Source organism: Schistocerca nitens, chromosome 8 (genome assembly GCF_023898315.1).
Source record: "Schistocerca nitens isolate TAMUIC-IGC-003100 chromosome 8, iqSchNite1.1, whole genome shotgun sequence".
In the NCBI taxonomy this organism is placed as follows: Eukaryota; Metazoa; Arthropoda; class Insecta; order Orthoptera; family Acrididae; genus Schistocerca; species Schistocerca nitens.
This window is the reverse complement of record NC_064621.1, coordinates 426,781,637-426,806,957: the sequence shown is the minus strand read 5'-3', so window position 1 is coordinate 426,806,957 and position 25,321 is coordinate 426,781,637.

The following is a 25,321-nucleotide window of genomic DNA, read 5'->3' as shown; positions in this document are numbered from 1 at the left end:
AGTTCCAGTCACTCATGTCACTTGCTCTTGACAACAGTCAGTCTCAGATTTCTTTTTTCCGGCACATTTCAGGTTTATTTTTTTTTGTTTACGTGTGCTGTTCGGGAAATAAGGTCCGATAGGGAGTGAAATGGGAACCACAGTGAAAATCCAATGAAACTTTGCACAGATGTGTTGGGTAGTGTCTCTAGTATGCCTGTCGATCGCATCACGTCACTCTTTTCAGTTCTGAGCGCATATTTAGCTTATAAAAATGTCTAGAAAATAGTGTCTTCCGCCTAGTATGAGGGCCAGGTGGGAGATTTCGGCTGATGTCATGCGGCCCGTATAACGTAACAGTCATACGTTTCCGTCTTCATGAAGATTCTCGGCCGTACATTGCAGGGGCAATGAGGGCACTCCTGCAGCGTTTTCGATGGGAAGTTATTGATCATCCACAATACAGCCCGTAATTGGGTCCCCCTGACTTTCATTTCTACTCACATGAACCGCTGGCTGCGAAGACAAAATTCCGGCGCAGACAACGATCAACAGATCAGCGTAGAGAACTGGCGGAAAGCACAGGCAGCTGTCTTCTATGACAAGACTATTGGGAAGTTAGTACAACGCTACGACAAATGTGTAAGTCGAAGGGACGAGTACGTTGAGAAGTAACTGGAAGGAGTAGTAACTGTTGCCAATAACACATTTTTTATTTTCACAGTGTTTTCCATCTCGCGACCGATCGGACTTTACTTTCCGAATAGCCCTCGTGTTTATTAGCAGTGTCAGTTGAATAGCAACAGTGAATCACAGTAGAGTATGTTTTATTGTTGATGATGGACGTTATGCACATCTTGTACCACTGATTAAACTTTCGTTATCACCTAGAGAAAAGTGTACAGGGTTTTCAGTATGATATAGTCACTTTGAAGTGATTGTAAAAATGCATGTATTGAGGTAAGGTATGACATGATTATGGGTATGGAAACAGCAACTCAAGAATTTTTTTATAACAATTAACTCCAGAATTGGCAGACCAACGGAGAGGCATTTTGCACGATAGAGTTCTGCACGAGCCAGTCCACAACCGCAGTGCGCCGGAATTCAGGACCACTTCTAACAAGGCTCCAACTCCCGGACGATCCGTTTATAACTAGGTGCAGAAATTTAAGGAAACAGTATGTCGTTGTGAAGGCAAAACCTCTGGCAGCCACTGGCATCTGAGGACAGGTTGAATTGCTGAAGGAAACACTTCTCAAAATTCCACAAAAATCAACGTCTCGTGCCAGTCGCGAGTTAAAAATCCCACAACCAACCGTTAGGATAGTCCTCACAAAACGCTTGCAAATAAAACTGTTAGGGAAAGACTTTCGCATTTATATGTGGTTGCGAACTTGCTCTCGCAGAACTCTACTACGCCAAATGCATTCTGGCTGTAAAAGAAAAAACCTTCCTGAGTTACTGTTTCCATATGTGTCATCATATAATACCTTACCCTAATACAAACATTTTTTGTGATCTTCTTGAAAAACCCTTTATACAGTTAATTTTCTGTTTTTTGGCAGTCAAAGCGTCTATTTAAAATTGGAACGTGTACTGTAACGTCAACCATGGCCGAGAGAATGAAACGGCTTGTAAAAATATTAGTAAAATCAGTGCTTAGTGACAGAAGCCAAAGAAACAGGTCTAACTCAGGGAGTTATGATGTCTGGAGATATTCACATGAGCAACGAGCTAAGGCAAGTCTGGAGTTCGGGTTTAGATTTACAGTACACAACAAAAGGACATTGGCTGTTAATAAATGGTCACCAGTAAACGACAGCATCTGCTGGATAATTTTCAACTCTAATCAATATAGTATCTAGTTAGTCGCCTGTCATGCTCCATCAGAGGATGTTGAGAAAAGAAAGAACAATTTCTACCTTGAGCTAGAGAACGTAGAGGATGGCCTACTAAGACTTTCGATTCAGATGGTAATAGCAGAAGTGTAGTGTAGCAACTCGTCCTGACAGTAGCTATCTAAGAAGCAACGAGGATGGTATGAGGCTGATTAACTCTGCTGAAACAAGGGAAATGACCGTTAGAAACACGTGCTTTCCCCACTAAATAGTACATAAGGTTACCTGGATATCCCCAGACGGAAATATAATGAACCATATCGACCGTGTTCTAGTTGACCGAGGTCATCATGGAAGTGTCGGATATGTACGAACTATCTGTCGGGCAGACGTGAATGCCTACCATGCTTGGTGTTAGTTAAGCTGCATCCGACAATGTCTACCAATTGGTAAAGTAATGCTGAAAGGATGTTTTGCCTTGACAAGGATAAACTGCAAGATGAAGAAGGAAGACAGAGTTATCAAATACAAAAGTGCAGGGCATCTGGAAACATTGGAGGATCCTAACAACATCGAAGGTGCATGAGTGGCGTTGCGGAATACAGGGTTAGTGAGTGCAAATGAAGAGCTTGTCTGCCACTAAAAACGCAGAAGTTAATATTGGTACGAGGTAGGATATTGGAAATCTTTAGAGAACAGATCAGTGAAGAGGATAAATGATTACAATAACTATCGAAAGATGCGAGGATAGCTTATTGCAAGGCGAGGGCTGAACAGATTGGTTTGTAGAAAGATGTAGGAACACCAAAAAAGTCTGTTGAGAGTAGTCGAAGAATCGAAGTCTTCACGTTCCTTTCTCTCAGCCCCAAAATTTGCCAGAGGTGGCTACTGACAACTCACGTTAGTTCCAACGAATGAGAGCAGTTATGTGGTATCACTGTTAAAGCAGGCAAACCTATTTGAAATTACATTTTGAGTTCTTGCTGAATGATGCCATCCCAACAGCAGTGACACAGATGTGGGACAAGTTTGGTGAAGTCCCTCAACGATCACAGGAATAAATTAGTGTGGCGCTAAAGGCCTTCATGAACAACAAGGGTCCAGGAGGTAGAGTTAACCCGTCTCACACGGAGTACGATTCGCTGCAATCCTACTTGCCGGCTCACACAATGGCTCTCTTCAGGTCTAGCCGGCTGCGTTGTAGAGAGCTGAGCATGTTTTCCGAGATAGGTCCGATGCTGTTTTTCTTGTGAGAGCTGGTCGGGTACCTGATATGATTTCGGCGCTGGCCAATTAGGAGTCCTGTTTAGCGACTGACGTCACATCCTATAGGGCGGGAAATGTGAGGGAACGCCATTTAACCCTCGAGACCAAACAGAATGTCACACGCCCGCCGGCCGACGCGCGATTTTTCTCAAAAGATTGAAAGAAGCTATTTGATAAAAGATTTAAAAGAATGAATCTCACACAGCGGGCCGGTGTGGCCGAGCGGTTCTAGGCGCTTCAGCCTGGAACCGCACGATCGCTACGGTCGCAGGTTCGAATCCTGCCTCTGGCATGGATGTGTGTGATATCCTTAGGTTAGTTAGGTTTAAGTAGTTCTAAGTTCTAGGGTACTGATGATCTTAGATGATGTCCCATAGTGCTCAGAGCCATTTGAACCATTTGTTTTTAGCACATCTTACAGCTTCATTCTTCGGCTTCATCATGAACCGCCTACCATTTCGTTCATCGTCATATGTACTGTGATACTTTAGGATAAAATAAACGACTGCAAAAATTTCAAGAAGTGTGTGAAAAATAGAGGTTGCTATGAATTTGCATTTGGCACATGTTTGGTCACGAGATGCTGCTTATGAAATGTAGCTAACATATCGAATTTTCCTTTAAACTATGCAGGATACTGCTGTTATCACCAATTTTGAGAAAATGGATCGTATATAAAGCGCTTCGTCTGGAGCTCACGCCCCAGCGAAAAAGCTATAATGAGATATACACAAAATTTCTCTTACCTCGTAAACGGTTTCCGGCATAAAAAACAAGATTTTGGCTAATGCCAGTACCCAAAGAGAAGAGCATTTCGCCATATAATCATTATGCGAAACTTCCATAACTAACGCAATGTTCAGGCGACTACAGATTTTTTTAATGGAATGATATAACAATTAAGCGCCATCGATAGCTGGTGAAACTAGAATTACTGTGGGTTGGAAACAATCCTATGAAGAAATAACAGTTTACTTTTATACTGAGTACCGGCATTTTCACAAACTATTGATATGTCTTTATATCAGTTGGTGTTTTATAATTCTGTCGCAATTTCAACTGCATTAGAAAGTTAGCGAGATGAATATTTATAAACTCAGATGTAGTTTGGTGAGAGAAAGAGATTAACATGGCAACAAGGGGTCTTATGTACTAGCCAAAATTCTTCCCTGATAACGTTTCTCTGAAGAGAAATAAAGGTGATGATAAGTCTGAGAAAAATGAATAGCTACTTCTTGTACCGTGTTATGCCACTTTAATATATGCATAGTGGTGTGGCGAGACATGATTCTAATCTGTATACTGACATTAGCCCTGCCTTCAAGACTAGAATCACCCCGTCCCGGTGCTAATATAAATCGTTAAATTACAATCCAAGATGTTTAATTGTGTGAATGTAATAGGAAATGTGCACAAACGACGCATCCGACTAAAACAGAAGTACACAGGTTACTTTCCCCTTCCACATCGCACACATTGTGTCAATACTACACTCGTCAATAGTTTTTAAATCCACTGAAATGATGAATAACCAACACATTTTAGTATTAGTACTAGAAATTAGGATTTAATTAGATCCCGTGCAGGCTGCTCCTTATCTGAAACGTAAATCCGCTCGTACAATGAGGCGTGATGTGGGTTTCTATTGACAACAACAGTTCCACAACTCTTAGTAAAACTGCGTAAGTTAGAACCAGTAATATGCGTCAACTATGGCGTTCTTATTCGCAATTTTAATGATTATCATTTATAACCGGAAATAACTATATCTATGCTGGCTGTTTATTTATGCTAACAATCGATATGTAGTTTACTATGCGAAAATCTTTCACTCACTACTATAAAACAAAATCATCTGGAAACGTGTAATAATACTTACCATAACCAACGTTCCGCTAACTTATGATAAATCTCAATTTCGTACACTCTTGTTCAGTTACATTTAATACACCATTTCTCATTACGACAATTCCGAACGTAGCAACGACGTTATAATTTCATTGCAAACCAACGGATATAGCGATAGCTACCTCTGCGAGACTATTAACTCTCTCACAATCTGTAAATGTTATTTTTTATTGCCCTTTTCCATATTTCTTTCTCTTTAAATCCCGAAATATCCGTTAAGCTAATAAAGTAGTCAATACATTTGCTTTTCTTAAAAGAAATCTAATTAAACCATTTTTCTCTAATTAGTGGTTTTAAATCGTAATAAAATCTCAATAAAACATTAATACTTTCACTCTAGCCCTTTGAGAGCTGGAGTAACTGATTTATCTTTGCAAGACTGGCTTTTACCTACTTTGCATTAATGTAGCACTTTATTATTTACGCCACATGCGTATCTTTCAGTGGGGATTCAATCCATTCCATTGTAAATCTAGACTCCGAATTCAGAATAAAGACTGACTTTTCTTTACTGGAATCAAATTAGTATTTCACATACAACTTTCATGTGAAAGAGTGACATCCAAAAAATCTAAGCCCCACACAAATCGGGACAGGACAGACAAAACAAAAAAACAAATAAAAATCATACGTGCCACCACTACTTTCGTTATAACTTTAATACAGTAATCAAGCCTCATCCACTTCACTGGCAATCGCGTTCCCTCTAACAGTCTCTAATTTAGATTTGCCACTTGTCACCCTGACTATCAATGGAATTGAATACCGTCGAATAATATTAATTGGTTCCGCTACGGTACGAAGTCTAACTTCAAAACTTAGGGTCACAAAATTTACGGGCAACAATAACTGTGTCCTCTTCTACATAAGTCATGCAGTTCCTGGTTCCTGGCATTATAAAAACAATTTTAGACTTAAAATCAATGATACACAAAAATCAAAATTATTATGCCATTAAGCCTGTACCCCATACTCAAAATATTCACCAAAATAGCCGCTCCACATTCAACTATCCTAGGGTGTGCGCCCAAAATCGAACAGATACTGCAGTCGTTCAATTATCTTACAGCGTGTGTGAATACATCATCCACCAACTTAAACCACTACGACTTCTAGAATCTTGTGAACACCAGGAATACAACGAATCGCATTCTAGGTCCAGTCCAATTACTGGCTAACACTTTCAATCATCAGCTTCTCCAAGTATGGAACACAGTTTCAGCAAAATTAGATCGAAACTTACAATAGCACCAAAGCCCGTTACTTCCTACACAACGTGATCACTAATAAACTCTATTCACCCTATTGTAGCGTCAATTAACCAATTGCTGGAGGTATACGATCGTAGCAAGGATCTCTCCAGCGCTGCGATCCAAAATAAACTCAAATGAATTACTTTAAAGTATCCTCCTCTCGTGGAACATTATAAATTGAAGCTAATATACTGCTAAATACGTCTAAGAACTCGGTCACACTGAGTTCTGATCAACAACATCAACAGAATAGTGAATCAATAAAACTTCTTCGCGATATCCTCACAAAATTTATTAGTCACGATCTAATCTACATCCGCGATCCCGGTGATTGTTAGTCCCAATAACTAATTAGAACTTGCACGTACCAGCTCTAGTATAGGATTTCCTAGCAAGACTCAAATCAGTAATGTGTGGTGTCACCGCTAGACACCACACTTGCTAGGTGGTAGCTTAAATCGGCCGCGGTCCATTAGTACATGTCGGACCCGCGTGTCGCCACTGTGTGATCGCAGACCGAGCGCCACCACACGGCAGCTCTCGAGAGACGTACGAGAACTCGCCCCAGTTGTACGGCGACATTGCTAGCGACTATACTGACGAAGCCTTTGCTCTCATTTACCGAGAGACAGTTAGAATAGCCTTCAGCTAAGTTAATGGCTACGACTTAGCAAGGCGCCAATTGTCACAGTGCATGTATCTTACGAGTCTCATTTGTGTAGTCAAGAGAGATGTATCACAAGGATTGATTAAAAGTTAAGTATATTCCAAAGATACGTATTTTCTTTATAGTATTCAATACGTATCCTGTTCCAGACTTGACGCCAGTCGGCGTGTGTGTACACGTGCCTTTCGGCTTCCTCCTCAGTGTGGCGTGACTAGCTTGTTACGCCACAACAGATTGACGACGAGGATTACAGGATCGTGTTCTTTCTACTTGCTTTGCTCTGAATTATTTGTGTCATGGCTTCGCCACAATCTCCAGATGTACTGACCGAATTTTATCGCTTGCAGAATCAGCAGACGCAGGCGTTATTGGATGCCCTGGGACAGCTCGTCCAGGGTCAACGTGCGCTGCAAAACGATGCGGCCGCCGCCGTTTCATCACTACCGCAGCCACAACAAGCAGTTGCACCGTCCTTCCGTAATTTTGATTCAACGCAAGAAACGTGGCCAGAATGGTCACACCAGTTTGGATTCCATCTAGCTGCCTACAGAATTCAAGGTAATGAACGGCAGCCGTTTTTGCTTTCTTGTGTCGGTGTGTCCACCTACCGTGTGATAGTGAAATTGTTTCCCTGACGCGACATAGCAACTCTGTCCTACGAAGAAATTTTGTCTGCTTTAGATGCCTATTTCAAAGAAACAGTTAATGTAGTTGCAAGAAGGTATACATTCTTTCGTACCAAACGTACGGCCGGTCAGACTAATAGGGAGTGGGTTGCAACTTTGCAAGGACTTACTAGCGATTGTGATTTTGCATGTGAATGTGGACTTCCGTATTCAGATACTATGGTGCGTGATGCAATAACACAGAACGTTTCTGATGTTCGCATACGGGAACAGATTTTGAAACTAGTTAATCCCTCCCTTCAACAAGTGATAGACGTTTTAGATAGGCAAGACACACTTGACTTTGCTCAGGAATCATTTGAAACTTCGCCAGCAGTGTGTCACATTGACCGGCCCGCCAGGCGCGCAGCACGGGACGCTAAACGGCCCTCGCGCACGTCCGCGCAGCTGCAGCCTAGCTCGCAAACACGTGTGCCGATTAAGCATGCCAATGCAGTTCTAAAATTATGCCCACGGTGTGCAACTAGACATTCGCGTGACAATTGCCCGTCACGCCAAGCTATTTGCTTTTACTGTCATAAGAAAGGACATGTTCAAAGTGTTTGCCAGAAAAAGCTAAGATCAGACAATCAAAACCATTCCAGGCCCTTTGCTTTGCGCCGAAATCGAACCAGGGACAATCAGGCTCGTGGACCTTCGCCCATGGACATTCATGTGCCACTTTATCTAACAGTGACTGTGTTAGTCCCACAAAAAGTGTGCGTCGACGTCGCCGGAACTCCCGTAAAGTCGCAAGTGCTTCTGTACCTGTATCAGTTCGAATTGCACGTGAAAGTCGCTCTTGTCGTCAGCAGGACAATAAACATTTTGTCGACTTAGACTTTAAAGGCAAAGTGATACCATTCCAGCTCGATAGCGGAGCTGCAGTTTCATTGCTCAATCAAGACACGTACAAACAACTGGGCAAACCTCCGTTGCGTGCCGCAAAAGTTCAGCTCAATAGTTATTTAGGACAGCAGATACCTGTATTAGGACAGTGCAGCCTTCTTGCCACATACAAGGGACAAACAAAACTTGTGTCATTTTACGTTCTTCATTCTTCTACGGCAGTGAACCTGTTTGGGTTAGATTTATTTCAGTTGTTTAACATGTCTATCGTCAATCAGGTCCTATCAGTGAACCAGACTGTGCCTTCAGCCAGTGTTTCTCGTCTATGTGAAGAATTTGCCGCCATTTTTGCACCGGGCCTTGGTTGCGCTAAGAACTATGAAGCACATTTGGAACTCAAAGTGGACGCGCAACCGAAATTTTTCAGAGCGCGCAATGTTCCCCACGCATTGCGTGATGAGGTCGCAAGAACGTTACACGATTTAGAATCTCAAGGTGTAATTGAACGTGTGCAGGCTTCTCTCTGGGCCTCACCCTTAGTAAATTTGCCAAAACCTTCCAGAAAATTGAGACTTTGCGTGGACTTCAAGGCAACTGTGAATCCACAACTTGTGACTGCAACTTTTCCTTTGCCCCGCCCGGAAGATCTTTTTGATAAACTGTGCCCGGGTAAATACTTTTCGAAATTGGACCTAGCAGATGCGTACTTGCAAATACCAGTGGACGCAGAATCCCAGCGCGTCTTGGTGGTTAACACGCATCTTGGATTGTACCGATTCAAAAGACTGCCATTCAGGTGTGCATCCGCCCCTGCATTGTTTCAGCAATATTTACAAACTGTTTGTGCGTCGGTCCCTACTGCTGCGAACTATCTGGACGATATTGTGATCTCCGGAAAGACAGAAGCCGAACATTTGGCCAACCTACGAACGTTATTTCAGGTCTTGCGACAAAATGGTCTTCGCTTGAGGAAGGACAAATGTGTGTTTTTTGCTCGTGACTTACCATATCTGGGCCATGTCATAAATGCACAAGGCATACATCCGAGTCCAGAGCACCTCCGTGCCATACAGGAGTTGCCTTCGCCACAGAACTTGAAACAGCTCCAGAGCGTGTTGGGAAAAATTAACTACTATGCCAGGTTTGTCCCGTTTGCCTGTTGCTGAGGATAAAGCATTCGATTCTTCCGAACTTGCTTGCATGTTCATTGATTCGGAAACCGATGACGTGGTCGAATCGTTTCCCATTGATTTTCGTCGTGTCGCTACAGCCACAGCTGCTGACCCTGTCCTTGCTACTGTTTTGCGTTTTGTTGCTACGCAATGGCCCTTGTCAAAGTCACAGATCGAGGATCTGTTGGTTCGCCGATTTGTTGCTCACAAGGAGGGACTTTTTGTACGATGTGGTGTTTTGTTGTTGCGTTCGGATAATGATCAATCCAGAGTCGTGGTTCCACGTTCGTTACAGTCCTCTGTCTTACGGCTTCTTCACCAAGGACATTGGGGTATAGTGCGTACGAAACAACTTGCTCGTCAGCACTGTACTTGGTTCGGAATCGATGCTGTGATTGCGAATATGTGCTCTTCTTGCGTGGCGTGTGCCGAGCAACAATCCGCCCCGCCGCGGAAATTCTTTGCATGGCCGACAGCCACTTCCCCTTGGCAACGCTTGCACATCGATTTTGCTGGTCCATTCTGGAATGCTCGATGGTTAGTTGTGGTGGATTCCTTCAGTAATTTTCCTTTTGTTGTCCGGATGTCTTCCACGACGTCATCTGCCACCATCCAAGCGTTGTCCGCTATTTTTTGCATTGAAGGTCTTCCCCAGACTATTGTTTCCGACAATGGCCCACAATTCATGTCCGCAGAATTTCAGTCATTCTGCAAGGCCAATGGTATTCACCATCTGACATCCGCGCCGTTTTCGCCTCAGTCAAACGGTGCCGCTGAACGGTTGGTCCGGACTTTCAAGTCACAGATGTTGAAGTTGAAAGAGTCGCATTCTAGGGAGGACGCATTGTTGCTCTTTTTGTCTTCGTATCGCTCTCAGCCCCGCGATGGTCGCTCGCCGGCTGAGTTGCTCCACGGTCGTCCTCATCGAACCTTGATGTCTTTGCTGCATCCGCCGCATCAGGTTCCAGTGCAGCGGCAGACTACTGCTTTTGCTCCTGGCGACGTTGTTTTCTATCGCAACTATCGCGGTTCACGGCGTTGGCTCGCAGGGCGCATTCTTCGCTGCCTCGGCTGCGCGATGTATTTGGTTTCGGGGGCCTCTGGTGAGGTGCGTCGGCATCTCAATCAGCTGCGCCTCTGTCGTCGCCTGGGTTCTGCCGATCCCTGTCTGCTTTCAGCGTCGGTGCCGTCCGGTCAGCGCCCTGGGGACCCATCTACTGGCTCGCCTCATCCCCAGGTGTTACCGACGCTGCCTTCCATTTTGCCTCATGGCGACGCGCCGCCGCCGCCGCCTGTTCTCCCGCCGGCGCCGCCCGCAGTGGACGCTTCGCTGCAGCCGCCGGGCGCCTCCCTGGATCACGCGCCGCCGATCGTTTCCCGTGACCAGATGTCCTCCGCCATGGAACTCTTGCCCGCTCCGCACCAGATGTCGTCATCGCGCGTCGGATTCCCCGACGCAATGGAGGTCGACCCTTCGGCCCCTTCTGTCTCATTCCGGGCACATACACCGCATGTTGACGTGCACCCTGGACTAGGTTTTCAGGCGTTTCCTAGCTCCCCTCGGACCGAATGGCCAGGTGCGGGTGGCACAGCCTCGCCTGTTGTTAGGCTCCCACCTCATCGCCTACGTCAACATGGGGTCCTCCCCACGGCGGGCGGAAGCCTTATCACACGACCGTTCGCCGATTTGCGGGGGAGGAATGTGGTGTCACTGCTAGACACCACACTTGCTAGGTGGTAGCTTAAATCGGACCCGCGTGTCGCCACTGTGTGATCGCAGACCGAGCGCCACCACACGGCAGGTCTCGAGAGACGTGCCCGCATCTCGTGGTCGTGCGGTAGCGTTCTCGCTTCCCACGCCCGGGTTCCCAGGTTCGATTCCCGGCGGGGTCAGGGATTTTCTCTGCCTCGTGATGGCTGGGTGTTGTGTGCTGTCCTTAGGTTAGCTAGGTTTAAGTAGTTCTAAGTTCTAGGGGACTGATGACCATAGCTGTTAAGTCCCATAGTGCTCAGAGCCACTCGAGAGACGTACGAGAACTCGCCCCAGTTGTACGGCGACGTTGCTAGCGACTATACTGATGAAGCCTTTGCTCTCATTTGCCGAGAGACAGTTAGAATAGCCTTCAGCTAAGTTAATGGCTACGACTTGGCAAGGCGCCAATTGTCACAGTGCTTGTATCTTACGAGTCTCATTTGTATAGTCAAGAGAGATGTATCACAAGGATTGATTAAAAGTTAAGTATATTCCAAAGATACGTATTATCTTTATAGTATTCAATACGTATCCTGTTCCAGACTTAACGCCAGTCGGCGTGTGTGTACGCGTGCCTTTCGGCTTCCTCCTCAGTGTGGCGTGACTAGCTTGTTACGCCACAACATAATGAACTTCTAATTCCCGAAAACCATAGGCAACCAATTTAGATAATCACTTCACAATTACATTGCTTTTGAGATTTACATGAAAATTCTACGGCGGCCTTCATCTCGTTGAATAGCGGCCAGCTCGATGTGATGATAGCTCTGTCTCGGACAGCTGATGTCTGCTGTGAGGAGATTCTTTGCCGCAACTTGCTCGTTCTGTCAAGTGCAGTCGAAGGCTCGCTTTTCTACAACAGTTGCACACACAGAGGCTTCAGTTAAGAACATAGGTATATTTATAACTACTCATCACGTATTTAATACAAGCCAACCGCTAAGTTAATATGTAGAAGCGAATTAAAGTCCGTGACGGCACCCAAAACCTTTTGACCCTTCACATTCTCTTGAAATTTCTGCAAAATCCTATTCCCTGGTGTTTTTTTAATAACGAATGATATGGATTGAAACTAAGCAACGGATTTTATTTCTACACGTCAATAATCTAAGAAGTATGAAAACAGTTAACGGCACATAGTACGCCATTTTTTGTTTCCTATCCCTATAGGGAATGAGGGATTGTACTTTTTCACCACAAACATCTCTGAGTTTGTCAGACAGATTGGTAATCTGTCTACATCTTGACAGACAGTTGACTGGATTTTGCAAATTTAAATGCTTTCATATTTCTCAGGTCACTGAGATTCAAAAATGAAATTCTTTGGGCAGTGTCAGTCCACATCATTCATTATTAAACAAACACTGGGGTTTAGGATTCCACTAAAATTTCAACAGAAGTATCGTTTATTTTCGCCAGACTTTGTAATCTTTTTAATTGTCATCAGAGAGATGTTTTCAGTGACGAGTTTTGAGTGATACATTAAGTTCCCTTGTTTCCACGTTCAAATCTGCTTCTTCCGCCAAAACTCGGCAGAGCTTGTAAATATTCATGTTACTAACATTTAACGAAGTCCAAAATGCGATAAGATCCTGAAACTTCAACTGATGGAAAGATAAATCAATAGTTTATCAAAATCTCGTTCTCAGTGTAAAAGTATAATGAAATTTCCTCAGATATGTTGTTCCAAACACACAATAATTCTTGTTCTACCGGCTGTTCATTGCAGTTAGATATTACATCATTTCAATGAAACAATCTGCAGTCGTTTGAATATGATGGTAGATATGGAAGTTTCAGATATTAATCATATGGCGAAATACTCTCCTCCTTGGGTATTATCATTTCCCAAAAATTTTGTTTCAATATTTAAAACCATTTACGAGGCATGAAAAATTTTGTGAATGTTCCATGCTGGCTTTTCCACTGGCGCGCGGGTTAAGGATCAAGCGCTTTTTATGTACAATCCTCTTTCCGCATACTGCTGATAGATAGCAATATCCTTCAAATTTTAAAGAAAAATTTGATGTTAGCTACATTTCATACGCAGCAACATATGACCTACCCTGCACCAAACGCAAATTCGTAGCAACCTCTATTTTTCATTGCAAACTTTCCGAAATTCTTGCAGTCGTTTACTTAATCCTAAATTATCACGATAGATATGACCATTAGTGAAATGAAAAGCAGTCTATGACGAAGCTGACGAATGAAGGTAAAAGATGCGTGAGGATACAATTTTTTGCCAAATAATTTCTTTTAAACCGTTTGAGAAAGTCTGCAGTTCGGCCTGCTCGTGCGCTCTGCAGTTCATAGAGTCAAGCCAGCCAGCTAGTTCTCGCGCCGATCATACACCGTATGAGAGTGTCAGCGTGTAAAAGTAGCCCTTACCGCTACCTGTTAGCCGGGAGCCATGCGCGCCATCTGGCAAACTTGCGGAGATACTTACTCCCTGTGAGGTGGGTTTCACCATAGCTGATTTGCTCCGCTTGGAAGGTAAAACACTGATGGACGCTTTGAAGCGTTTGATATCTACCATTTGGACTGCGGAAATATTTCCTGAAGACTGGAATGTAGCTATTATGTTATCCATGTTCTAGAAGGCTGATGCTACACAGGTATGCAACTATCGCAGGATTTCATCACTTGTCCGCAGCTCGTGGTCGTGCGGTAGCGTTCTCTCTTCCCGCGCCCGGGTTCCCGGGTTCGATTCCCGGCGGGGTCAGGGATTTTCTCTGCCCAGTGATGACTGGGTGTTGTGTGATGTCCTTAGGTTAGTTAGGTTAAAGTAGTTCTAAGTTCTAGGGGACTGATGACCATAGATGTTAAGTCCCATAGTGCTCAGAGCCATTTGAACCATTTTTGATTTCATCACTTTACAGCGCTGCTGCTAAACCGAATGAAACCAGTGGCTGAAGGAACTGTAGGCCCCTGTCAATGTGGCCTCGTCCCTGGATGGTCGACTCTTGGCCACATATTAATCTTGAAGCAACTGGCAGAAAAATTTTATGTGTTCGACGAGGAATTAGACCTCATCTTCACTGATTTTAGAGAATCTTATGACAGCATTGACTGTTCCATGTTACAGAAAACGTAGAGGTCTTTGATATTCTGTCGAAGTCCATCAGACTAATTGCAGCTTGCTTCTCTCAGTCAACTTGTCAAGAACGGTTAGGCAATCAACTATCGCCACCTTCAGTATTCGAAATAATTTAAGACAAGGAGATACTAATCAACTTGATCTTGGAAAAAGTAACCCGTGACACTGATCGAAACAGAAAAAAAGGAGATGGTGGAGGGGTACACAATCCTGGTAATTGCTGATGATACTCATGATATTGTGACTCTTAGTGACACCCTTGAGCAAGTATGTTCAGATTCTTGTTGATTTCCCCATTATGTGAAGAAAATGGGGCTAATGATGAGTGATGGCAAAACCAAATATCTCAGTGTATCATTGATTCAAGCTCTCCTTTCATCCATTGTTCTTGATGGGCATACCTTTGAATGAGTTCCATAATTCTGGGATCCGTACTGGCTAATAAATGTCAAGTAACGGATGAAGTGCGTCAGCGAATAATAAACGATAATCGCATGTTCCATAGTATAAATAATTTATTCAAGCCATGACTGATGTCGCAAAAGAATAAAATTAAGCACTACATGACACCAACCAGTTCTTTCATATGGCTGTGTCACCTGGATGATACCAGCAACAACTGAAGAAGCAATCCGTGCTCGAGAATAAGTCACTTCGAGAGATCTGTTGACCCAACTACAGTACCATGGAGTGTAAATGTTGTAACATGCCCTTTTATTTATTTTATTGTTCCCGCTCGTTCGGGATCTGAATAGCAGCGCAAAATTAGATAATTGATTAATGTGACCGTGTACCTAATGGGCTGGCAATCGGATTGGACTGCTCAGGGGATGTTACATTCCGTATTGTCCTTCGCAAATACTGTAATAAGTACTGTTTGGTGGTAAGAAGGACACAACACAGTTTCACAAACAAGATCTATATTCTTAGCAAAAGCACAAAATAAGGAGACAGCCACTGCCTTCGTCAATACACTGTTAATGACGGCTAATCTCAGCACAGGTTTCTTTAGTTATTCTTAATCGTCACACGCAACATCCAATCACTGTAATCCAAGTAATGCCGGCGCGGTAGACGCGGAAGTTCAATAGCGGCACTCAATATCACTGAAATCACTCTGTAATTAAACTTTATCACTTTCCCGTATAATACTAACACAAAGGGGTTAAACCGCGGCGATGGCCACTCCCTTTGTCGATAATTTGCATTAATTCAACTGCTGGCTTCTGCACAGCTCTGCCCGCCTCGCGGGAACCTACTACACCCTTACTTCAGCACATCTCAACTCTAACTAACTCCTCTCCGCCCAGTTCTTCCCGCCTCGCGGGAATCTACCCAAGCAGCACTCGGCACTCCGGTGAACCCCCTCTAGCTCTCGCGACCTGCACACACACTACTCGATAGTTGCCCTGTCGACCTGTGTGAGCGCAAACTTAGTAGTAAGGGCCTGCGGACCCCTTACAATGTCAAGGGAGGAACGAAGAATAGTTGTACCAGCGATATGGAAATCCACACATTGACCTAATACTAGGACAAATGGTGTGGCCACATCCTTCGGGCTGACAGATCCCTCCTACAGCGAGTCATTCATTCTCAACGTGCTGGTAAACACCTAAGGGGACGACCAAGGAGGCGTTGGAAGCATCGAATGTTAACAATTCTTAAACAAATGGAGCCGACAGCAGTGGAAGATCAAGATAGAGACCGACAACTATGGAGTACCACCTGCAGTAGATATCTCCACTGTTGTGGCTGCCTGTCCGTTTTCATTGTGCTTTTCCTAAAGTGCTTTTTTTACAATTTTTTGTAGTGTGCTGTCTTTCTCCTTTTGTAGTGAGGTTTTTTCTTTCGTTTTTTTTCCTGCTATAGACCTTAAATACCTGTTAATGCAATAAATGATGGGGATGATGATGATGATGATGATGATAACGATGATGATGACGTCTGTTTGCAGTTACACGTGTGCAACGCTAGTGCTCAAACTGAAATCCCCACACTTCAGTACCTTAGAAACTATGGCGCGAAAATTTCACTGTGTACCAGGACTGCAGACATGTATCTGCAAAAGTATAAGTACAGATCTTGTGATGGTTGGTACCCTAATATGTACTCACTTCAGTGTGTTAGTTATTTTCTCTGCATCTAACAGTCTTCGGACAAATACGTCACATCGTTTACCACCTGATGTTCCCTGTGCAGTCGTAACAACACCATTACATGGACTAGGCTTGTCAGCATAGGCTTACCTTCTGTATCCGTGCGTCCACACTTCAGCACCTGACCTGCTGCCAAGGAGGAAATAAGCATTAATAGCTTGGTCTTGCCTCGTGTACTTGGAAGTACTAATCAACCTAAAAACATACTACTTCTAATAGCTATAATTATTAGCCTGGAGATGAAGTAAATACTGATGAAATGTAGTTCAGCCACTAATAAAAAAATATATATGCACATACACCCCAACACGCTGTGTATATGACATTACTTTCAAGTTTTAGCCTTTGGCCATTTTCAGATATAATGCGTCAGTGACGCATGCGGCATATTTAAAATCTGTTTCGAGCTGTGTGGGACCAGACAGTTGTTCCAACGACGCATACTGGAAATTTAGATACTTGGTCAAACTGGTTCCAAGCACACATTTAGTAATACATAATGTAAGTGGGATACTCGGAAGAGCTGGTTTCATAGTCCTTATCAAAAGCATTTAACAGCAGAATCTGTCCTTTTGCTTCCTCATGCATAAACACAGTCTCAACAAAACTGTGAAAACAGTTCCTTGAAGAGGCTTCTGTAAGATGTTTATCAACTGTACATGAATTCTTACTGCACAATTAAGCAGAGTAAATACATCTTCCACGTCAGTTGCAATGCAGCAGAAGATCACGCTGAAGGAAGAAACTGAATAAAATATGCAAAGTATGTAACTGATTCATTCAGCAGGTCAACACGGTAAGAGAGATTTCTGAGTGAAAAACAGACGGAATGAAATTTTTCATTAACTTATGCACAAAGTAGTACCAAATACTTTTAATATCCGTCTGAATTCCAGGAACTTCACACATGGATCCTCATCTAATGTATTCTCATTTATCTCTATTTATGGAGCCTGCAAATTATTTTTAATTGTTTGGAAGTACGCCGGCCGGAGTGGCCGGGCGGTTCTAGGCGCTACAGTCTGGAGCCGTGCGACCGCTACGGTCGCAGGTTCGAATCCGGCCTCGGGCATGGATGTGTGTGATGTGCTTAGGTTAGTTAGGTTTAAGAAGCTCTAAGTTCTAGGGAACTGATGACCTCAGAAGTTAAGTCCCATAGTGCTCAGAGCCATTTTTTTTTCTTTCGAAGTACGTGTAGTGGACCGTTAAGGCAGCCAGTCCACAGTGAAGTAGCCGAAAGGGCACGCGTCAACTCACGCCGTCTGGCGTTAAGTCTGGAACAGGATTCGTAATGAATGTGATAAAGAAAAGAACGTAGCTACTAGAACACTTAACTTTTATATTGTCCTTTGGTATACAGCATTCTGGATGATACAAGTGAGACTCTATCTTGAGGTACATGCAACGTTACAAATGGTTAATGGCGCCTTGCTAGGTCGTAGCCATTAACTTAGCTGAAGGCTATTCTAACTGTCTCTCGGCAAATGAGAGAAAGGCTTCGTCAGTGTAGTCGCTAGCAACGTCGTCGTACAACTGGGGCGAGTGCTAGTACGTCTCTCTAGACCTGCCATGTGGTGGCGCTCGGTCTGCGATCACACAGTGGCGACACGCGGGTCCGACATGAACTGATGGACCGCGGCCGATTTAAAGCTACCACCTAGCAAGTGTGGTGTCTAGCGGTGACACCACAGTACGTAACATGAGATTTGAAAGATTAAGAGTTAAGACGTTTGTCTGCTAATCAGCTGCAACCCTGCTCTCTTATTCTCCCGCCTGTGTTTGGTATGGATGTGTCTGGGCCATTTATCAATATACTTTTGCCATCAGCAAACATTACAATTTTTGAATAGTCCCCCAATGTACCAGGTATGACCGACCATGTGCAGCGGGCATGCCTCTCCATCCCACAAACTGGCATCCGGCACCAGTATGACGCAAACATGCATGTTTGCATGCTTTCGTTGAACATTGTCTCGGTTCCACCGGTTATTAATGTACTAGCATTTCCAATTTTCAGTGGCTTTTCTCGCATTTACATTAACCTGTGGTCTTAAATATTTCAGTCCCGAAATTCCATTACTCTAATTATTTCTTGGTGCTGGGATTTCTTTCTCCCGTTAGTGTATGTAATGTATGCAGGGCTGCCACCTTACCTACGTATATGCTTCGCGGACCAGGTGCGGCCAGTGCCTCACCTCGAAGGTTGTTTGTCAATAGAACGATTTGTTGAGCTGTCGGCCGTCCAGCTTCCTTACGCCGCCACGGCGTCTGGGGGCTCAAGCTGCGTGGGTGGACACCGACGCAGTCGCAGGTGTCTATTCCCTTACGTACGTCACGTGTCCAAGTGACACCGCGTCTGTAGCCGGCCGCGGTGGTCTCGCGGTTCTAGGCGCGCAGTCCGGAACCGTGGGACTGCTACGGTCGCAGGTTCGAATCCTGCCTCGGGCATGGATGTGTGTGATGTCCTTAGGTTAGTTAGGTTTAAGTAGTTCTAAGTTCTAGGGGACTGATAACCACAGCAGTTGAGTCCCATAGAGCTCAGAGCCATTTCAACCATTTTTGAACACCGCGTCTGTCGTCTTCCGTACAAGCGTACTTCGGTCGCGCGTCTGACACTTGAGAGTTAGTTATATACTGGGCTCCGACCGACCATCAGCCGCCTCGGATTTCCATTACGGGCCCAAAACTTGCCGCTGCTGCTGCTGCCCGCCAGAAGGTTCCGTCTCGCCCTCGCCGTGAGCACTGTGCAAGACTGGACCCCGTCAGGAACTCCCGTGTGCACTGCTTTGCAGCGCCGCCAGGCTGACTGGCCTTGAACTCACCGCCTCGTCGGACCGCCACGTTGCGACACCTTGCTGCTCGTCAGTTGACGGCCTTCGATCTCCCTGCCTATTGGAACTGTGGCGTCGTCACGTATGCGCTCAGCTCCTCACGCACTGTGACATTCATGGACTTGGTCGTAGTGAGCATCTGTAAGGCATCGCCATTTATCGACATTTCACATGTTGTAAAATTTCGTGCACAATCGTCAGCAGAAGCTGTAATTACTTTAGTTCTTGTTAATAAACAAACACCTGTTATTGCAAATTGAAAATTTCAATACTATGTGCTACACCTCTTGCCCAAAGGCTATACCAATACGTAGTTCGAAAATTAATAATTCAATCTTAAGAGCACTGACTACAGACAACATAGAAGCTTTAGAACACTCTGTGATACAGGAAACGTGAGGGCATATTTACTTACAAAGTATAATAATATCAAAACCAGAATTCAGCAAATCAGATAGCATTAGCATAATGAATCACATGGAAAAATCACTTGCACTCGAATTTAAGAAATTCACGTGAGCTTAATATCTTACATAAATGCCAACTTGACGAAATAATTGTCCTGAAAATAAATATAACTTTATAAGTATTGAGAGCAGACAGCAAAGCAAAAAGCATACCTAATTAATTATACAAACAGAAAGAAACAGTAATGGAATAGGATAGCTGGGTGCAAGTTCAGAATACGATTCACAAATAAAATACAAATGAGAACCGACACAAAACACTACGAAAACATTAATTCTGGGGATCATCCATAGTCAGTATGGAACAGACTACTTCTATGACACAGAAAAGGTATACACAATTCTGGAAAGTAGACAAGAGAAGCAGGTCCAGCAAAATCAAACACCAAGCCAATTGATTAAGTAACACAACTTCATAATAATATTGTATAAGAGCAACAAGTCTGTTACGCAACTGTATTCAAAACCCGAATGCTTAGGTGAGCGATATCGGCGAACAGGTTGCTGTGTAGTGGCCGAGTTGGGGAGGTGAGCATGTGAAGGGCAGCATATCCGAGGTAGAGGAGCGATCCGTCACCGGAGATGCAGATCCAGTGGCCGATTGCTGTGACCTAGCGATCTGGAGAAACCCAAACTATAGGGGGGGAGGTGCCGTCGTGTGCTCAACGAAGTGGAGTAGTATGGTCAGAGGCAGACTCTATTAAATCTGAAACCCACCATATTCACTCAAAACTGTAAAACCAGTTCCAGGCTTACTATGCAAAGTCTAAAGACAGCACCGAACTCGCGATGATGGCAAGAGTCCGCTAAAATAAAAATGTGAAAAAAATCTGGGTTCGCACGACAGAGCGTATCAGGTTTGGGTTGTGAAAATGGGCCAAGATCAGTTACTGTTAGTTGCACAAAACACAGAAACTTTATTTTCCTAAAAAGATTTAATCACACATGCACTTAAAAGGATTCTAAAACAATACGTCTGAAAGTTATTAAATTTTCTTTAAGGAATACATGCGGCTGAAGGCCTTACTTAAACAAAATTTTACGTAAATGCTCCGCTGAAGGCCACATACTGAACATAGAACAATTCAAGGCTTAAAGCCTGAATAACAGAGATATGAAATACAGCAAAGTCTCCTTTTTTAAAAATAAGTCTTAAACAATTAAATCTTGAAACCTTAATTTAAATCGGCTGAAGGTCTTATTTTAAAATTAAAACAAACTAAATTAATAGGCGTCTGAAGGCCTCACACACTACTTGAGCCAAAGGAAATCACAATCTGAAAACAACAGAACAGTGTCTGAGGGGGTAACTGTAACATTAGCTTGGATGAGACAGGCAGCCAAGAGTAAGACTAAACAATGGGATGGCAACTCGACCCAGGCCGAAGGACCGACCAACAACCTAATCAATTCCCTTTAGCCCGACCAACGGCACAGCAACGGAAAATGTCAGCGAGGACGAAGATACCAGCAGCACTACATCTTCAAATACTGGTGTCTAAATACACCCAAGGCACAATAACCACTAAAAAATATGAACAACACAAAGGCTGTCTAACTACACGCCGTGCCGGAGAGCATCATACGTCGAGGAAAAACACACTGCGGAACACTACGCTAATGACCTCACCGCGGATACTCCCTCGCTCCTGTATCCCAACCGACCGACTGCCTACTCCAGTACGCAGACAGCATTAAAATTAACTGTTCAGACGAACTCGGATGCACGACGACCCGGGCACACTGGCTCGGACCCCACCATGCAGAGGGAACACTTGCCCATTGGCCACCGACATCTCCAAAAGGAAGTAACCGACCCACGTCCTGCACGATGACCAACTGACGAGGCCCAGAAACAGTCAAAAGACCAAATACACGTCGCCCGATGACTCGACCTACCGTACGACCAACCAACGGTCGTTCCCGTTCCAGTCTCCTTCCGTTCGACAGTGCATGTGTGTCGCCAACAGTCGGCGAGTACTGGCTGTCCAGAGCTCACTGGCGCTCCGTCCCGACTGAACTCCTGGCACACGACGAGTCGGAAATACTAGCGGTCACTTCAAAGATAATACGACAGTGCCCTTATCGGTACCCGCTGCTGCTGCTACTCATGGCAGGCAAGCCAGCAACTTAGTGACGCCAGTAAATCGAATAAGAAACGAGGTGACCGTTTCGTAAAGACGAGCTGTCAAGCAAGAAACGGCATGAACAGGAGCCACGCACGGCTCAACAAAGTTATCCACATTCATAATAAAAGTTGTTTATAAAATCAATAAAAAGTGCTACAGCAAGTATATACGCTTGTGACATAGTAGGATAGGGGTCGATATCAGCTAGAGAATTACCATGTTTCTATTACAGTTAAAGAAATACGCAAATTATTATAAACAATTTATTGAATAATTCACAGAAAACGCCAAAAACCGAAATTTCTCCACGTCTACACGAATAGTTAACATCAACATGACTTATTATCCTGGTGTTATTTTATAAGAATTTCGGTAACATAATGTTTGAAACATTGTTACTTGAATAACGTAGAACTGTAACGCCAAGCTGCATAGAGTTATTAGTTTATTTTCCTGCAGTCCTGTTTGTTCTGTGTCGTATTTGCAAAATGTAATGTCGAACTACAAATCAACCAAAAGCTTATCTCCTATTTGTTTGAAATGTATAAATATTATATTATACGGAATCCTCCTAACTCTGGTCAACTCGTATGATTCTGTACTGAACCAGGCAGCGAGTCACATGACCAAGCTTTTAAATAGGGAGGCATTTTAGGCCTCTCGGTCTTCGGTGTTCATCTCTTGGTCGATAACCTCGATTGGTGTGCCTTTTGCCCACGCAGAGAAGAGCTTGGGCATATTTATTTCTAAGGACTTAGAAACATTTTGATGTGTAGCTTTTTGGGGACTTAGGAATATTTCAATGTCTACCAATTCAGAGCTTAAAAACTTTTTCGGAATCTTAGTGCTAGTGTGCTTAGACTCAGAGTAAGACTATCAGTGACTGTATCATCATCTGAGGTGAATTTAGTTATTGTACAAAAGCTTGTGTGCACTTATGATCTTTGGGTTTTTAATGGAGTTCAAGAGCTTTGGTGCACAACTCCATGCTTTTAGTTTACGTTCATTACTGTTTGAGAATGCTCAGCTTCGAGGCAGAGTCAGTCATTATCTATATGATGTTCAATGGCCACATATTTGAGGCAACTGTTCGGAAGATATTTGTATCAGATTTGATTAAACAAGTAGTCAAGGTTAATCTTTAGGCGCAACAGACTTCATATTCTTAACGTACTCCTTCAATATTCTCAATCAACGTATTACGTTGTTTGCTAATTTTACTAATATGTCTGTGGTGAAGCAAGGTCCCTCCTGATTAATCCACACATCCATCAGATTTTGAAGCAATGGAGCGTGACCTAACGACTCCTGTTTTCATGAGCAAGATTAAAATTTAACGGTCGTGTACTCGCTCTGCAATGTTTAGGTAGTCACGAATTGATCCCCACTGCTGGCAATTAATTTCTCTTTATAAACTGTCTCTGCGCTTCCAGTAGCTTTTCAACCACACCTCCAGGCTCTAATTCTCATAAGAACTGTAATATATTTCGAAAACCAAATTCTTACGGATTGCACAACTGAAATTTTCGTCGAATACCATCGGCACGACACTCTTCTTATGCATAATCACCAAATAACAAACACCAAAGATAGAACTCACTTGTGCATCTTCGGTACAACCTCCTCTGCACCGAAGACGCCAGACGCTGTCCGACCGCCCAGACCAGGAAATGGTGTCCACATGTTGATAGGAACTTCTTTTAGGTGTTACCTCGGATCCTGACTTCAAATACTGTACCAATGTGGGCCATGTGCACTTGCGGATATGTCGATACTGGTGACACGCATCTCTGTTGCACCTTTCTTATTCTCCCTCGGTAGCTCTACACAGACTTCCTCACATCGTCTGCCTCTCCTTCAGCTTCCATCCCTTACTCCTAACACATGTGTCCATAATCACTAACTGCTAGCAGGAAACAACCAATCACCTTCCAAGGCACCAGTACCAGGTCCGCTGCTGCCCGAGCACTGCCAGAACGCTAAACAACACCGGATGGCCAATGCCCCTTGCATACAGGGACACTTGCTTGTGTCGTCAGCTTGTTGCCGCGAATCGTCCGCATCCGCTACAAGATAACGCGATGCTGCTGCTCGCCAGCCATCTCCAGGAACCTTCCACTGTGGGATACAAAAATGACTAGATGGCGCGCCTTCCGTGGGTCGACGCTACACTCCTGTTGTTGCTTCCCACACCCCCTCCCCCTGTCCCCACAGTGCTGGCTTCAAGGTGTGACTGCTTCACTGACACACATCACACCGATTTGGCTGTCATTTGAAGCTGCTCCCTGTCTCGTGGTAGCACTGCACTCAGGGCTACTTCGATCTTTAGAGCGCTCTCTGCAGCCGCGGGAGAAGACTAAATCAAAGCATGACTTCTGCCACTCCCAAAAACTGGTGGCCACTCCCATCATAACTTTTAGGGGGCTAGACGAACTTCAAATGATCAATAGCAACAGCGAAGGTAAGTGATGATGTCGATCCAATGCCAGAGACCGCAGTGCGTTGTTGCTGTTTAGCTGTGAGGCTCAATCAAATTTCTCATACCATCGAAAAGCTTTCATTCATCTATAAACAGAATCGGACCGGTTTCACCTACGCCAGTGCACACTGATACACTATAGTCGTCCAAATTCTGACAAGTACCACTGCTGGGTGTCTGGCTAGGCTTACGGCCTCATTCGTTTTCAGCCAGCGTAGTTGAGCCAAGGAATCGCTACAGGAGCAGTCAGCAGTAACGCTGGATTCTGAATAAGTGGGATCGGCCACAACATGTAGCGCAAGCGCCGGAAGCCACTGTTGGTAGCAGCAAGCTAGTGATGGTGCAGCACAGGGCCTTGCTGGCTCGCTAGCCAGACCTGCCCTTCTATCAGCTTGGCTGGCCGAGGGGTCGGCTGCAGTCATCCTATGAAGTAAAGCAGGCTAGCAGGTCGTGGACACTAACCAACCAGGGCAAACCCTGTAGAGAGACCACCTTGGAACCACTAAAAGTCTGAAAGCAACAGCAGAGTACTGGAACGGTCAGCAGAGGGCATGGACAACTGTAACATGCAGATCATCGAGCTGGGGTATCAGACAGTATTTTCTAATTGGTGTGCAGGAGAAGACGATAGCTCTTAGTCTGTATGGAGGAATAGTGGAAATAGTGGTTATTCAAGAAAGTGCACAGGATAATACTTTCGTGGGCCAAAGTTGCTGTTCTCAAGCAGTGGTATTTCTCAGAGTTTGGACGACTTCAGTGTGGGAGTGTGCACTGAGATAGGTGAAACCGGCTCGGTTCTGTTTGTC